Source organism: Haemaphysalis longicornis, unplaced genomic scaffold, assembly GCF_048455015.1.
Source record: "Haemaphysalis longicornis isolate Haplotype H1 unplaced genomic scaffold, Haemaphysalis longicornis Haplotype H1 scaffold_12, whole genome shotgun sequence".
Taxonomy (NCBI): Eukaryota; Metazoa; Arthropoda; class Arachnida; order Ixodida; family Ixodidae; genus Haemaphysalis; species Haemaphysalis longicornis.
Window position 1 is genome coordinate 68,307,708 of NW_027526225.1, and position 16,851 is coordinate 68,324,558.

At 46.0% G+C, this 16,851-nt stretch overlaps 1 long non-coding RNA gene across 1 annotated transcript in view; it reads left to right on the top strand.

Annotated features, from left to right (window-relative positions):
* The window catches only part of LOC144162007 (uncharacterized), a 92,898-nt gene that overhangs the window by 59,178 nt on the left and 16,869 nt on the right, over positions 1-16,851 (top strand). Inside the window, exon 4 of the long non-coding RNA XR_013320561.1 lies at positions 8,476-8,571. This is a non-coding gene — a long non-coding RNA (uncharacterized LOC144162007). The remainder of the gene's footprint in view (positions 1-8,475; positions 8,572-16,851) is intronic.

The window sequence follows — 16,851 nt, forward strand, 5'->3', positions numbered from 1 at the left end:
TTGCGCATGAAACGGAATCAGCTCCCGTGCGACGGTCGGTGTGTGCCGCCATGGAAAGGGGTGTTTGCGCTGAATAGTAGTGTGCAGTGCTAGACAGAACGGTTCAGTGTTGTTTGCCGCACACGTAGTTGTTAGCGTTTTTTTTTGTTTTTTTCTCCTAGGTGTGTAGGGTTCACCCAGATGAGGATTATTGTTAGTTTTACCTCTACTGTCGGTCTCCCCCTTGTTGTTATTTGTTGCTCTGTACATGTGTTGGTTGCGTTCAGCTGTCGTAAGTCGTGTGATCTGCGAGTAGCGCAGCTTGGCGGTTTTAACGCTTTCTTCTTGAGAACTAGAGCCGCTGTTACAGCACGGTCGGGAGTTTACCTCTGGGTACAATGGCGAGTGCCTTCCTTTATTTGCGCTCGTTGGCAGGTGGTCATGGTGGGCCATGGAATGTGCAAGTAGGGCCCACTTGTGGCGCTTGTGTGCGAACTAGTGTCTGAAGTACTGAAAATGAACTTTCAGTACATCGCATGTGGACAGCAAGTGAACTGCAACCGGGACGAACAATCTGTGTCGCATTCTGAAAGAACAGGCGTCCGCGAGTGCGTGAAGAGACGCTGAACTTCCTTAGGCCTTTTTTTTAATTGTACAGGACTAGCCTCATTTTGTGCGTTTGGGTTTGTTCGGGTGTCTGTTCCTTTCCTTGGAGAGAAAGAATGCTCCTGCATGCACGTAACGTTTAAGAGTGGATGGTGTCATTCATTTAGTTGTCAAGTTTGAACATTTATACCCTCCGTGGGGTTGGTTGCCTTTAATGGTAGAGGGTGCCATAAGTTTGTTCTCACGGGCCCTGTAGTTGAGTGCTTTCTTTTATCGTTTGATGTTGCACAAGCAACGGCTAGGCCAAGGCACTAAGTGTGCCGTGTGGTATCTGTTTTTGGTGCAGTTGGCCGGTGCGTTGTGCTGGTTGGGTTGGTGTGTGCCGGGGTAATTTTTTTTTTGTTGTACTGTATTGTACTCGCGTTGTATTGTACTTGCGTAACGGTTTGAGTGTGTTTTTTTAGCTCTGGCTCTGCAGTAAGACATAACGTGCGGGAGAGTTAATGTTGTACGTACAGCTAGTGTACGGACAACATTCTTAGTGCGGAGGTGTTAAGTTCGGCCTCCGCATGTAATTAATGAAGGCCGCCGGTGGCCCATGTATTGGCGTCGCCTCCGCTGGTAGCTACGATCCTGTGTCTCTTTCATGTAGCCGCACGGACGCCAAGTTCGGAGCCGCGGAGAGCATGTGTTGTGCCCGTCCTTTTGTGTGTCAAATGACGGGGGTGCTTAGCCTGAGTACCTCTGCCGCGTCGGAGGTGGCTGGGTCATTCGGCATGTCAAGCTGACAAGAAGGTGAATGACGGTGTGTCTCATAGTATCGGAAAGGCGCGCGGTGTAAGTTTTTGAGCATCTGCGACGTAGGTGGAGGCGCTGGTCGTTGACGGGTCGTTCGCCTTGAAGACGATCGCATGGGCCTGAAGTGCCTCTTCCCGGGGGACAGACGGCAGGCGGCGGCGTCCTTAGTCTGGGAGGGGATTAGCGACGACTCCCGCATTGTCCCGACGCGCGCGCAGACGAGGGGGCAGGGCAGACGCGGGGGGATGTTAACCTCGCAAAGACCGCTGAAGCCTTCCGCTTGGCCTTTGAGCAGAGGTTGCCGTGTTGAACGTAATGATGCATCTACTCCGCGCGGTCAGTGACTTTAGGCCGCAGACGTCCTGTATTTGCTTGTCGGGTGTAATAGCGTGCGTAGGAAACGCACTATGAGTGCATAGGAGAGAGTGTTGAGTCACGTGACCGCAGGTGGGGACACGTGTGTGATTGGCTGGTTCCTGTGGCCAATCAATGGGTTTCTATTAATTGTTTAAAGGGTTTTTCTCTCTTTCTTGTACGCCCCCTTTTTGGAGGCGGGGTTTTTGTTATCAAAACCGGAGTGTTGGGTTTTATCGGGGGTTGGTCGAGAGGGGATCTAGTTCAGTATAGATCTCGGCCAAACAGGCTGCTGCTGTCAGAGTGACAATGTCACCGTCACTCTGACCTGATGTAAAGTTGGAGTAATGTAAATAATGTAAATAAACCTAGTATCCAGCAAAGAAGGCAGTCCTCATCCCTCACCCGCTCCAAGCATCGGTCGTGGGTCATCGGAGCGAGTCGAGATCGTCCTCTCGGCTCGCGCATCAAAAGAACATCACTATTTCGTCTCCATCAGTTCGCCAAGAAGATGGAGAGGTGAAATTTAACTGGCGCAGAGCCCAAAACGAACGCGCCCGTCGGCGAGATGATGATGATAATGGGAGTGTTCCTGGATGGTGCAGGTTGTGGTGAGATTGACCACTGCAGGACACGATATACGATAAGACAGAGACTGTGCTCACAATGTTTATATATATATATATATATATATATATATATATATATATATATATATATCAAGGTTGCAGTCGTCATTGCCAGTGCTATTCGGCTTTTTTCGAAATATATAATAGGGCCGAATGACGTGTGCTTGTCACGTTTCTTTGATTCATTGATAAATAAGCGAAAATATAAGTCGAGAAAAAATCCGCCGTTTTCCGGGAGCGGGACTCGAACCCACATCTCCGCATAACCGGTGCGGTGCGTTAACCAATTACGCTATCCCCACAGCGGCTTCTCTCTCGACTTTAAAGCGGGGGTTTATATTTACAAGAGCTCTGAGGCCGGTCAACTAGCGCCGCCCCTCGACTACCGCGGGAGACGTAGAACGTCTTCTTTCCCAGCGGCCGCCACGTAGAACGTGGTCGGAGGTCGGGGTTAGCAATTGGCATATCCGAACTGCTGGAGCCAGTGCCTCGTAATGCATGTAGCAGAACAGAGAGATACGGGACGAGGGACTCGGTAAAGATACATATCAAGGTTGCAGTCGTCATTGCCAGTGCTATTCGGCTTTTTTCGAAATATATAATAGGGCCGAATGACGTGTGCTTGTCACGTTTCTTTGATTCATTGATAAATAAGCGAAAATATAAGTCGAGAAAAAATCCGCCGTTTTCCGGGAGCGGGACTCGAACCCACATCTCCGCATAACCGGTGCGGTGCGTTAACCAATTACGCTATCCCCACAGCGGCTTCTCTCTCGACTTTAAAGCGGGGGTTTATATTTACAAGAGCTCTGAGGCCGGTCAACTAGCGCCGCCCCTCGACTACCGCGGGAGACGTAGAACGTCCTCTTTCCCAGCGGCCGCCACGTAGAACTTGGTCGGAGGTCGCGGTTAGCAATTGGCATATCTCTCGTCCCGTATCTCTCTGTTCTGCTACATGCATTACGAGGCACTGGCTCCAGCAGTTCGGATATGCCAATTGCTAACCCCGACCTCCGACCACGTTCTACGTGGCGGCCGCTGGGAAAGAAGACGTTCTACGTCTCCCGCGGTAGTCGAGGGGCGGCGCTAGTTGACCGGCCTCAGAGCTCTTGTAAATATAAACCCCCGCTTTAAAGTCGAGAGAGAAGCCGCTGTGGGGATAGCGTAATTGGTTAACGCACCGCACCGGTTATGCGGAGATGTGGGTTCGAGTCCCGCTCCCGGAAAACGGCGGATTTTTTCTCGACTTATATTTTCGCTTATTTATCAATGAATCAAAGAAACGTGACAAGCACACGTCATTCGGCCCTATTATATATTTCGAAAAAAGCCGAATAGCACTGGCAATGACGACTGCAACCTTGATATGTATCTTTACCGAGTCCCTCGTCCCGTATCTCTCTGTTCTGCTACATGCATTACGAGGCACTGGCTCCAGCAGTTCGGATATGCCAATTGCTAACCCCGACCTCCGACCACGTTCTACGTGGCGGCCGCTGGGAAAGAAGACGTTCTACGTCTCCCGCGGTAGTCGAGGGGCGGCGCTAGTTGACCGGCCTCAGAGCTCTTGTAAATATAAACCCCCGCTTTAAAGTCGAGAGAGAAGCCGCTGTGGGGATAGCGTAATTGGTTAACGCACCGCACCGGTTATGCGGAGATGTGGGTTCGAGTCCCGCTCCCGGAAAACGGCGGATTTTTTCTCGACTTATATTTTCGCTTATTTATCAATGAATCAAAGAAACGTGACAAGCACACGTCATTCGGCCCTATTATATATTTCGAAAAAAGCCGAATAGCACTGGCAATGACGACTGCAACCTTGATATGTATCTTTACCGAGTCCCTCGTCCCGTATCTCTCTGTTCTGCTACATATATATATATATATATATATATACGGTAAGTAGAGACAGAGACACACGAGAGAAACAGATTAAAAAATAAAAATAAATAACCGTTTACTGACATTTCAGGAAGAGGACTTCCTTTCTTCAGAGTAGAGAATAAGTTGGTTTCAGGGTTATATATATATACAGAAAATGTAACAAGGGCGAGGGCAGGGTAAGGGAAGGGAGAGTTTGTACAACGGGATCATTGTTGGTGGGCAGCAAAAGAATGAGAGAAGTGGAAGAGGGAAAAAAGATAACAAGAACCCACAGTCACGCGGTACGAACACGAGAAAAAAAGAGCCAAACTAGAGAGAAAAAAACGAAAAGAAAAGAAACATTTAGCAAGGTAATTCCCCCTTTCACATGTAGCCACAGGGGTGAAAGAGGGGTCCAAAACCAGATAAGCTCATGCACGTATTTGACATCGAGAAAAAATCACAGTCACGCGGCAGGAACATGAGAAAGCAACTACAAAAAACGAGAAACAGAACAGGAAAAAAACTTTAAAAAGGTAATTACCCTTTCCTCCTTGGCAATAGGGGAAAAGAGAGAAGTGAAAACAAGATAGCCCTTGCACGCATTTGGCATGGGTGTAAAAAAAGATAACAAAAAAATCACAGTCGCCTGGTACAAACATGAGAAAAAAGTACGAAGAAAAAGAAATTAACAAAGTAATGGGTATTTTCAGTCCCCGTGGAAACTGGGGGCAAGAGAGGGGTCCAAAAAAATGCCCATGCACGCAAATGGCGAACATCTGACCATACACACTCGTTCTAAGAATCAGGGTCAGGTGATTGAAACATGAAAGTAGTATAGTTGGCTTCTGTGGGTGGTAGTGAAGGGTCGTGCCCAAAAGCAGCAAGTCAGGCAGTTGAGACAGGAAATGAGTGCACATTCTTCTACAAAGAGCAGAAAAAAGCAGGGAAAAATAAAGGGGAGAAAAGAAAAAGACAGGGTCAAACAAGTCATGAAAAAAAGATAACAGAAGGCAGGTGCACGCGCATGACGCGCAACGGGCGGTACACACTTAGTTAGCACAAGGTACCAGTTCAGGGAACGCCGAGGCGGTCAGCAACAAATATTAGAAAACAGCAATACAACAAAGAAAGGGGAGAGGAAAGCAATCACACATGCTCGCGTGCACAAATTCATTACAAGGTGAGAGTGTCAAAGCTAACAATGGTACCACAGCCTTCTACACAGAACATAATGTCCAGACTTGCTGGTCAAATTCGGTTTTAGTGAAGCCACTCCGCTAAAAAACGCGGTGCTAGCACGAAACTATAACCGTCTACTTGGGGTCGCCAACTAATGGGAGAATATTATCGAGGGAAATAAATGAACAGGCATAACACTATCTTTAGAAATGCACCGGAAAGTTTAATCGGAGGAAAGACACGTTAATTTTCCATAACTTTTATTGATGCCAAACGACGCTGACTTAAACCTATAGATGAGGTAAGCCTCACGAACCTCGCAATCCTGATGCGCTTTTTTAAGTTGAAGTTGAAGTTTATGCATTCATCAAAAGAGAACGGTTACAAAAAAATTTTACAGACGAGGGTCCCGAAGTCAGCGACTGTACAGGGACCCTCGATGATGAATACACCAAAAAGGTTACAGAAGCAGCAGCGGAAGCGAAAACAAGTACAATAAAAGATGTGAAGGAAACAAATAAGCATAACATGTATTGCATGGTTTTTATATAAAGTTTACGAAAATATTAAGCTATTCACATAAAAAAGGCAATCAAAAAGCAGATTATTATTTTACACAAATAAACACTAACGGTTTACTAAAGCACACAAAAAACTACTGCGCAAGCAAATGACGAAAGTCAAACCAGCAAAACCAAGAAATTCGGAGACATATTAGGTTAGAAGAAGATTTTTTAGAGATTTTTTAAAGGTGCGATAGAATGTCAAGACTTAACGATAAGTGCTAGGCGGTTCCAGAGATGAATGGCGGCAAAGTGAAATGTTTGCTGGCCATAATTAGTTTTTAGCTTAGATAACATCAAGTTGTTATTTAAGGCAAATCTATTATTGTTATGATTCACTAAAGTACCCACGTCAAGAAATTCAAAACATAATTGGTTTTTGAGCAGTTTGAAAAACAAAGATACCTAAGTTATAATCGAACAATGCTGTGACAGATAAAACTGAATTTTCGCGAAGTAGAGGTGAAGCACGTGAGTGGTGGGGGCTGCTAGTAATGATACGGATGGCTTGATTTTGAATGTGCTGAATGGATGATAGGTGGGTGTGATATGTGTTGCCCCAAGCAGTGATTCTATAGTTCGATATGACTGTGCATGAAAGCGAAGTAAAGTGATAACAAAGCCTTGGTTGGAAAGTACGGTCGTGCCTTCAGCAATGCCCGGATGCCAATTGCCATTTTTGTGATATGATCGACGTGAGAAGTGAACTTAAGGTTAGTGCCAACAATAATACCGAGCAATTGGACGCAGTCGCATGATACGATACGATTAGAGCCAAGTTTTAATTCTTAAAACATACCCAACAGTTTCTGGCTGAGTCTAAAGATCAAGTAGAAATAATAATTAAAATATTGCTGCAGCACCACTCAGTCACATCCGTTAAAGCAGCGTTTATTGTATCAATTAGGGATACTATAGATGTGTCTGATAATGTATTTTGGTATCGTCAGCATACAAAAGACACTTGTAGCGGTGTAAACAGTTGGGTAACTCATTGATATACAAATTAAACAATAACGGACCGAGAATAGAACCCTGCGGGACACCTTGGTTAATTGTTTGACAGTCTGAAAACTGCCAGCCCTTTTGCTTTTTGAGAGCAAGTGCTTTGGCGAATAGCCTCTTGTTGTCAGCGGTGAGATGCTCATTTATAAACACTGGCGTATTTAAATTTTCCGGAAAACCAATCTGGTTGGCACACAGGCGAGCTTTCCTGGCCTTGCACCAGAAATCGTTCTTTTTGTCGCGACAAAGAAAGCGAGCACCAATATTTCTGTCACCAGATTTCGCGGGAACGCGGTGCACGGTGTTTAGGTCGGAGCACGCAACAGGACACTCAGAGACCTCGCCTATCAGCTGAACAATGGCAGCACAGTCCTCTCCCTTGGTAGAGGGAACACCTCTAATCTCTACATTGTTGCTCCGGGAGTACTGTTCTAGGTCGGCAACTTTATTTTCTAGTTCGTTGTTGCGCAGTATAAGTGCTTTGTTCGTGGAATTGAGCTCGACCTGTTTCGCCTTCATCTCATCAAAGAGGTCGCTCATATGCTGAACACTTTCAGCCAAGGAGGCCTGCTCACCAAGCCCTTGATCACTAAGCTTTTCTTTGACTTTTGTTTTTAGTTCAAGCACTAATGCATCTAGGTTCCCCATGAGTAGACCCTCGAGCAAGCCAATTTTTTTTGCGAGCTCTACATTCGTCGGCATCATTCAGTACGGAGCAAGTAAGGCAAAACAGTGATCTGGGCAGTAGCTGCGGCGTAAGTAAACAATAAAGACACCTCTGAACCTCGGATTTCGTGGAACCAACCTGGATTGCACAGCGCGAGAATTAGATGCGTGGACTGGTCACCGCAACCGCCACTGCCAGAGTGGGACGGAGCGCGATCGAAGCGCAAGTAAAGCGCACATACTTTGTCTGCCAATGTCGGCTCCAGTGGTGCCAGACTGGTGTCGTGGTTTTTAATCGCATCAGCGCCGCTGTTACGTGGCCCAGGCTACACAACCGACACACCTTCTTCTTGTAGCTTCGCACGTCTTGTGATTACGAAATATTTACTGTGTATTTTCTTTCATCTGAAGCTCTGCGATGCAGTATAATAGAACGAGAATGACAAGCAAGCGCGAAGAATGAATTCAATAAGGAATAGTACGCTCTATAGGACCATAACCCAATACGGAGTTTTGGCCGCAATGTTTGTTGCCGCAAGCTTCGATTTTCTGCGACTGATTATATCCAAGAAGAGTGCTAGAGAGTGGAAATGTTACAATCTGTTCCCTTTCAGCCTAAGGAAACAGATATTACTCGTTCACAATAAACCCTATGGATCAGCAAATTATGAACACTCATTACCGTTACCTCCAATAAATCTGTATGTTTCAAGAGAGCACGACTGTGTACAAACGTTAATACCTTCTTGTTTTCTCCAATTCGTATTTGTTAAGGTATACCCAGTTTTGTTGCCGGAATAGTCTCTGAGCGGTAACATCTTTCTTTTCAGGTGAAGATGGAGATAAAAGATACCAACAGCTTTACTCGGACTACGAAAAGTGCGCCTTTTACCTGGCGCTCCATGAAATACCACACCGTACTACCAGTAAGTACCTGTCTACCATAAAAAAACCAATGGTAACTAAACATTGTCGAAGTGAAATTATACCTTTATGATTTTATTTTGTTCGCTTTGGCTATTGTGTTATCTCTGTCACATAAAATCATATATTTTATTCCTGGAAGAGCAATTAGGAAAGAAACACGCTGGTGCAGCATGCTTGAAAGTTCAAACTAATATTTATTTTTTATTGGGCCTTTCCGACTTCTTTAGAACCCTGTTTATTGGACTTTCCGAGACCGTGCAAAAGCACCGCAAATTGCGGGGGTAGTAAAAGCTGAAACACGATTTCGCCTACAAATACCACCTCGCGCAATGGATTTATTTATTATTTATTTATCACACACCGCTTACAGTAGGTGCAAGCAGGGTGGGCGATGCAAGTGCGCACAATTCAACAGTAATACACCGCTTTATGAGAGCACATTCGGGGTGGCTAGGTCATTCCACTCACTGATGGTGCGCCTTCACCTCAGATGCGCGTTCCGCGCCACCACGGGATGATATTACGTGATGGTATTACGTGATGATATTACGTGATGATATTACGTGTTGGAATGATATTATGATGGTGGCCACGGACCTGCAGGTTGTGACCCCAATAAAGAACCCTTGACGTTACACATGTGTTTCGTATCGTCTGCTGTAGTAGAACCGGGTCTGCATTGGCCCGCCCAAGCTTCTGGCAGCGACCAGGCCGTGGAACGTTTGAAAACGTATTTTGCAAATTTGTGTATTTATGCGGTATTTATTCAGCCTAATGTTTAATTGCGGCACATTTAGGGCGTTTCTATTTATGATGCTGGCCTTCTTTTGGTTTTTCAAAACCTGCCGTTAGTAGTTTGCAAGTTTGCGAAAGCTTGTGATGCTTTTGGCAAACCCGCTTGGTGAAACAAGACAACCAATAACAACAGAATGGGAGAGCGTGTGCGGTTCTTAAAAGGGATAAACGATATCATCTATACCCGGCCAGTCCCGAAGCGCGGAACTTTTTTCATGAGGCTGCTTGCGATTTGACTAGTGTTGGCAATGTCAGGTAGCTCACGGCAAGACCAATTAAATATTAGACATTTTATGGCAGAGGCTAGCTTCAAAATGTCGAGAAGGCATCTTCACTAATTACTGAAGGCAATGAAATTATTTTTAGGATTCTGAATTTGGTGTCTCTACTCTTTTGAGCTTATGCAGCATTCCCCACCCTGGTGGTAAGCAACAGGGCTTGTAGCTGTTGTTTAAAGACGGTGGGTTCTTTCGTCGGTAACCGAAACACAAATATTTGGTCCCTCTGTTTCTCTGTCTTTTTGTCATTCGGCTCAACCCTTGGCCAAAACAGGAAGCAATTCTTAAAGAAGAATATATAGTCAAGAGTGTTCGGACGCCAAGCCACCCTCAAAATCGGAGACTTTCAAACAAGACCCATTCGCACCGGCGGACACGGCACGCCTCAATGAGCGGTCTTGTCCCCCCTCCTTCTCAATATTGCCCTTATCGGCCTGCGTGAACAACTGGCGTCAATCCCCGACTTACACCATGGTCTTTACTCCGACGATATACGTTGTGGACGGGTGTGGGCTCGGTCGGGGAGATGCAGGACCGCATCCAAATGGCGGCTGAAACGGTGAACAAGTATGCCGAGAATTGTGGACTCTCGTGCGCCCCAGAAAAATCGAAATTGCTCCTAGTGCGCAGTAAAGGCGGTAGGCGAGCCGATGCACCTTCCATGCAAATCAAGCTGGATGGTGCCACCATCACCCTGTCTCCGCAAATCGAAATTCTAGGCATGATTTTCCAAGCATATTGTGCAAACACCACGATGGTAAGGAAAGTGGAACGCACGAGCAGACAGATTGCTCACATGCTTCGTAGGATCACGTTCAAACGAAGATGCATGAAGGAGGCTGACTCACTTCGACTTGTCCAGCCATCTGTCGTCTCAAGGTTCACCTATGTGACTCCCCATGCTTTAATAACGAAGACTGCGAAGAACATGATTGGATACGCTCTTGTAAAAGGTGTACAAACAGGCGCTGGGTTTGAAATCCTACAGCTCGAAAGACTGTCTCCTCAAGCTTGGGCTTCACAAAACTGTGGACGAGCTGATTTAGGGCTACCTTCTCAGTCAGCGCTACCGGTTAGCAAGGACAGATGTCGGCAGGGCCCTTCTACTGAGACTGGGCATGAACATCCATGATCGCCCTCTAGAATTCACGGAAAATATCTCTGGCGAACCACGCCGAGACATCACAATGGCCCCCTTGCCAAGAAACCTGCACCCGCAGTTCCACGAGTAACGGAGAGAGGCGCGAGTTAGAGCCCTCGAGAAAAAATATGCCTCCAACTAAAAAGTTTATTACATCGACGCCGCAGATTATGCAAGACGCGGAGTCACGGTGGCGACCGTAACAAAAATAGACGGCCACGTCACGAACCTCACTCTCAGAAAGCAACGACGCTGTAGGCCGAAGAGGTGGCTATAGCACTGGCCATAACGCAAACACCTGCGGAAGTATTCATCACGGATTCTCAGTCAGCGTGTAGGAGGTATACCTCCAAGGCCTCATCACACACACCGCAATGAAGATCTTGAGCAGGAACCCTCCAATAAAAAGGTTATCGGTTGTCTGGACACCAGCTCACACTTCTCTCCGTGGCAATGTCTTTGCCCACGAGACTGCTCGAGGCCTAAGCAGCTGAGCGCCGCGAGTGAGTTGGCTAAAGACGGCCATCCCCTTGACATCATTCCAGGAGGTTACGCAATACTGCAGGCTAGCCCGGCTCAGGCTTCCCCCTGCACACCCTTCTCTCAGCAAGAAAGAATGGTTTGGGCGTCAACGATCGTCGTCATTGGACGGATTTTGCGTGTGCCGCTTCGCGCTTTGTCCCAATCATTACCATCATCATCGTCGTCGTCGTCGTCGTCATGACCTCTTTGTTTTAACTCATTGTGTTACGTTGGCCTTTCTGTAGTGAGTTTTGGCGTTACAACATACGGCGCTTGTTAGGCATAGAAAGCTTTGAGTTCTTGTACGTTGGACACACTTTAACATTGCAAAAACAATACATCACTCTGAAAAGAGAAAAGCAGTGCGCGCGCTTCCACCAGATGGCACGTGATCAGTGATAGCTCGGGAAAATTGCATAGAATTGAAAAAAATTACTATCACATTTCCCGTGGGAGGAGTGAGAGAGGAGGGACATGCCTGAGGGGCGGTGGTGAAGAGAGGAGGGCAATGTGTTACGTTGCAGGGGCGGCAATAGATTATCGCCATTCCACAGGATTCGCAGAGAAGAAAGCAGACACGGGCAATTTATTTTTTTAAATCCTTCTCTGTCCGCTCTGTCTATTTGGACATTCACGTGCCCGCGTTGTTGTTCGGGTAGGAATTCTTTACTTTGTATTAAGGATGACCGTTGTGCAACCTAAACGCTAAAATTCTGGCTTGCCTGTCCGTCACTGAATTACTGGGTGCTGCCAGCGAGAAAATTCATAGCGTTATTGTTTGCATCCTTGCAAATGAACTATTGAATACCTTATAGAAATCCACATTATTCCGCACAAGTGAGGCCTGCGGAACAATTTAGGCAAAATGTGCCCTTTTGCTCGGGCAATGAATAATGCAATGGCGATTTTTTGCAATGCAATTTTAACTTTTCCGAGCTAATGATTAACGGCGTCTGCTGTGATATTTCACAGCGACCCTGTAACACCACTGTACACGTTCTTTACCGTAACATTGGAACAAAAAATTGTACCCTCTGTGGTACGTAATTGCTAGTCTGTGTTTGTTGAGACGCCATCCTGGCGATTTCTCGGCATTTTTTTTTCCAACAACATTGTAACCTGCTTTTAACAATCTCTGCTGCTTTCGGATTAACAGTTTGCATTAACCTTTTGGCCGAGGGCTTTTAATTATAAAGCCGAGGACACTGAGGTGCAGTTCGATACTTTTCCCGTTGTTTCAATATGACGCATGGTGTCCGGTTCCCTTCCCCAAACAGCACACAATTCCTCGTGTTCCTGCTCGCCAAATATGCTTTTTTCTTGACAACCAACCCGACCGGCCCTTAAAAAGCAATACACACCCTTTACTATTATCGAAACACTTTTGCCATCGTGATCTCCCACTTCCCGTTTCTGTAAGTATCTAAGGATTGTTTCCCTGCAACCTTTCCTCCAGCTTGTTGCCTTCATTTTTTTCATTTGTTTATTCTCATGATTATTTCCTCAGCGCGTCCAGGTATCATATACTTTGTTTTGAGGGTTCTGGTTCTGCTTCTGCACTGTGCCTCCCCGCGTGTTATGTAAAGATACCACAACGCTTTGGTCAGCAATCTCTGGACATCAATGCCCGCAAGCCGCTATAAAACATACATTGCTCTCCGTTCTTCTTCGTTTACTTAAAACAAGCCCCATCCCATGCCTTCCTCCACTGCGTCGTTATATGTTTTACTTTGGGGTCTCAATGGCCATCGACCTATAGCCCTTTGGCTAAGTTCTAGCCCTAATTGAATCTTTCATTTGATACACATTACTGGGCGTGGAAAAGTGAGAACCGGTACATTACCCTATTTATAATTCCTCTAATCGCTCCACAATTGTTGTATTCCGATGGGGCTCGGTGCCTTATGATAGAGGCGTTCATTTCTTTTTCATTCCTAAAAAGCTCCTTGTGCATTTTCAGATGGGCCTGACATCCGTTTATCAATATAGCAGATACTTCTATTTCCTGACCTGTGCTTTAGTATCTTTACCTAGCGTGCCTTTCCTACCAGTTGTTCTGTTGGTTTTGTGCTTCTGTTGGTTATGTGCTAAAATCTTGCCATAAGCATTGGGTAATTTCCTTGGCACTACGTAAAGTGAATATCTGTGACCCATTTCAGTAGTTTTAGTAGTTTGTAATAATCTTGCCCATATATACCCTGTCTGGACGAAGCGTTTAAGCTTTTGGCCGGTCGGTTGAAGCGACTGACTTCTATACATACATACATACATACATATGCATACATACATACATACATACATACATACATATGCATGCATACATACATACATACATACATACATACATACATACATACATACATACATACATACATAGACAGACAAATCAAAACTTTCGCGTTAGGCATTTGGAAAAAAATTCTACCATCTCTAAATAACAATTCAAAAATGGTGTGGAAAACAAGCGAGATAAAATCACGCACACCAACAGAATGTGCGCGAGCAGTGCGAACACTGAAAATTGAATTGGGCAATCCTGTATTAAATTCATAGTGGAAGTAGCGAGGGGTAGAGGCAAAGCCATAGTGCAGGAACGTGGGAAGGGAGCGGGTGTTACTCTTCCGGAGCGGCAAACTAGGGTCACCTTTCGCTGACACTTGCAGCAAAGGAAATTTCACGTAGCCAATCGTTTCACCTTCCGCCTTTCTTTCGGATTCAGGCTGGTTTGCCTTCGATGCTTTGAACTTTATGTTCATTTGAGGCATTTTTTTCGAAATTTGCCAGACCCACCTAACCCGAATTTCAGAAACCTGCAGAAGTTTTGTTACCAGGCCCAAATGCAGCGCTTTCAAAGCTATCCCATAATAAAATTTACGTGTCAGCTAGGCGGAGTTTATGGCCACAAGTAATAAAAAAATTATGTCAGAAATTTGAGCAATATTGGGTGATCAGTTTGAATTTGGCTCATATTGAATTGAAACACTCACGTTAATGCGGCATTCTTATGAAAACATTATTTAAAATCAGTCAAGCATGGTGAAATTTCGTCTTCGTGGAAAAGACATTAAAATATGCAATAAGGCTTCGAGAGCAGTTTAACTATACATATAGAGCAGGTGAGTCCTCTTGGCATTATTAGGAGCTTGTTTCGAATTCTTCCCTAGGACAATTTTCTTGGCCATGCCTGAATGCACTCACGAAGTACGCAAGCTCGTCATTGCTTTGCCGTGAATTTCCAAAGCGCTTCACAAGAAGGTTTTTCATGTCTTCTTCCTAACCTTAATGAATTGGTTCGTACTCTTAGAGGAGGAGCGAAATTTGCCAGCGCTTGTAAACAGTGGCTATTTAATGGAGTACTAAACTGGTAAATATGGCAGTAAAATATCATTACAACCATAGTTATTTCGCAGAGACAGGTGAGACAACATGAAATCGTTATTTGAAATTTCTCCGTTCCATTTGTTCATTTCGTCTGTTCCTTTCGTCGTCGACATCTGGGGGCAGATATTCCGCCGAAATAATCCTAATTTTCGTCTGAATTCGTAATAAGTCTACATTGAAAAGCAATAAAAAACCCGAAAATGCCTATGGCATAGTCTGAACAGTGAACCCAAACGGAAACCCCACATTGGCCAAATGGATTTGGCTTATTTTGGTCCGTGAAACAAAAGCATCTGGCTCATTTTCGATCCGAGCTACGATATGAGTACACAATTTCAGGGTTTTATCTCAACTATTTTCTTGCCACATCTTTTTTTATGGGAAAGCTGCCGAGTTTGTCTTGTAAGGTAGTTTCATGAGACTTTGTTTCGGTTTCTCAATCGGGCTCATTTTGAAAAAATACGTCATATGTCGATGCCTTCTCAGCCCTCGACCCTTTCGGTGATATGAGGGCTGGGCGTTAAGGCTTGGGCGTGCAGGTGGCGTGGCGAGGCGAATCGGTCTTATTGAAAGGAAAGCGCTTATTTGACCATTATACAGCACGACTGACCACCCCGGAGGTGGGCACAAAAGAGACACAAACAAGGGAGCGCGTCCCATTATAGCCTAGAGCTGCGTCGCAGTAATGACACTGGAGGTGACGCTAGCGATAAGCCAACGATTACGGCACATGTGGGCGCTCATAACCCACCCCAGTCTGATTGTACAGGTCTGGTGGTCAAAGATGTCCACATGTTGTCCACAACGGTCCCCACTCTTACACATGCTGGGAAACACTGCCGCACGCTTAACCCAAGCACAAAGGGATATAGGTGGCTAGGCAGCCAATAAGTGCATTTGGCCGTTGAGGTTGTGGCTGCGCTGCAGAGGTGAGTCGACACTGTGCTGCTTCCTTCCTCTGGCAGTTATATGAATACTGAAGTGTGGTAAGGGCCTTTGCCCTGGGCTTGAAGGTCGTGAAAGCCGCGCCAGTTGTCATTGCACAGAATGTTGGTGACAATCTCTCAAATTGGCAAGCAGTCTCATGACCACAGTCTAGCTTCATGTGACCCACAATACTAACGCGCATGCTAAGCAGAAAGTCGTTTCTCGTCTTGTGGCGAAACGCTGTATTGTCGATGCTGCTTCCAAACTGTCGGGCATGGGCTTCCTCCAGCTGAAGCACATCGATGTCACTCACCAAGGTGGTCAGCCATACACTGCCACGAGTTCTTGTTGGTCTGTCATGGTTCCGAAGATGGCTACGAATTGGGTGGTAGCTGCGATGGAGCCGGTGTCTGTTGGGGAGACGGTGGCTGGTTCTGGTAATGTTGGACTTTTTTGTGCCTTTGGCGAATTTCCATGTAGTTGGAGGGTGGCTTACAAACGGCTTCCACTTTTTCTGGCGTTTGAAAAGAGTTTGTGTGGCATAAAACGCAGTTTCATCACACACCCGGGTCAAGCGTACGTATCTCGAAGGCTGAAACGAAAGAGCAGGCGGTTGCCGAAGTTCTGCTGTTTGAATTAAAGCTCCTGGTTTTCGCCCTTTTTGAATTGGCACAGAAGCTGAGGTAGAGTTAGCAGTGGCGTGGCAGCTAGCAGCAACGCACGGATAATGGTTTTGATCGTTTGTAGCTCCGTACATTCTTCCTTAAAAGCCATGCTTCGCTTGAGCACTGAGTTTCCAGGAACTGCTTGCCGTGTGCGTAGTACCGGAATGGGCTCGGAATATACAGCAACGCGGTAGCGCGCTGCTTCGTATCAGTGACATCGTCAAGATCGTCGTTATGGCGCGCAAAAGCAGCTTTCTGTTCGGACAATATCCCTTTTATAACTGCGTGCTGGCTCAGAGTGGGCTGGCTGCCAATGCGTTACAATGGAATATCAGGATGATGCGCATGAACACCGCGTCGGATGAGACGGAGGCTGATGCGAAAGGGGCAGTACTTGAGGGAAACGTTTGGGCTGCTAACGCTTGCGATGGTGGCTGCTCTGGCAAAGGCAACAGGTTATGTTGCAGGCCGCCGTTGGCACGGGGGCTGGCTTGAGGAAAAAAGACTGACCTAGCTGGAATTACAGCATTTGCCAATCTTGGGACAAGCTTTTCGTTTGCCCTATTAGTG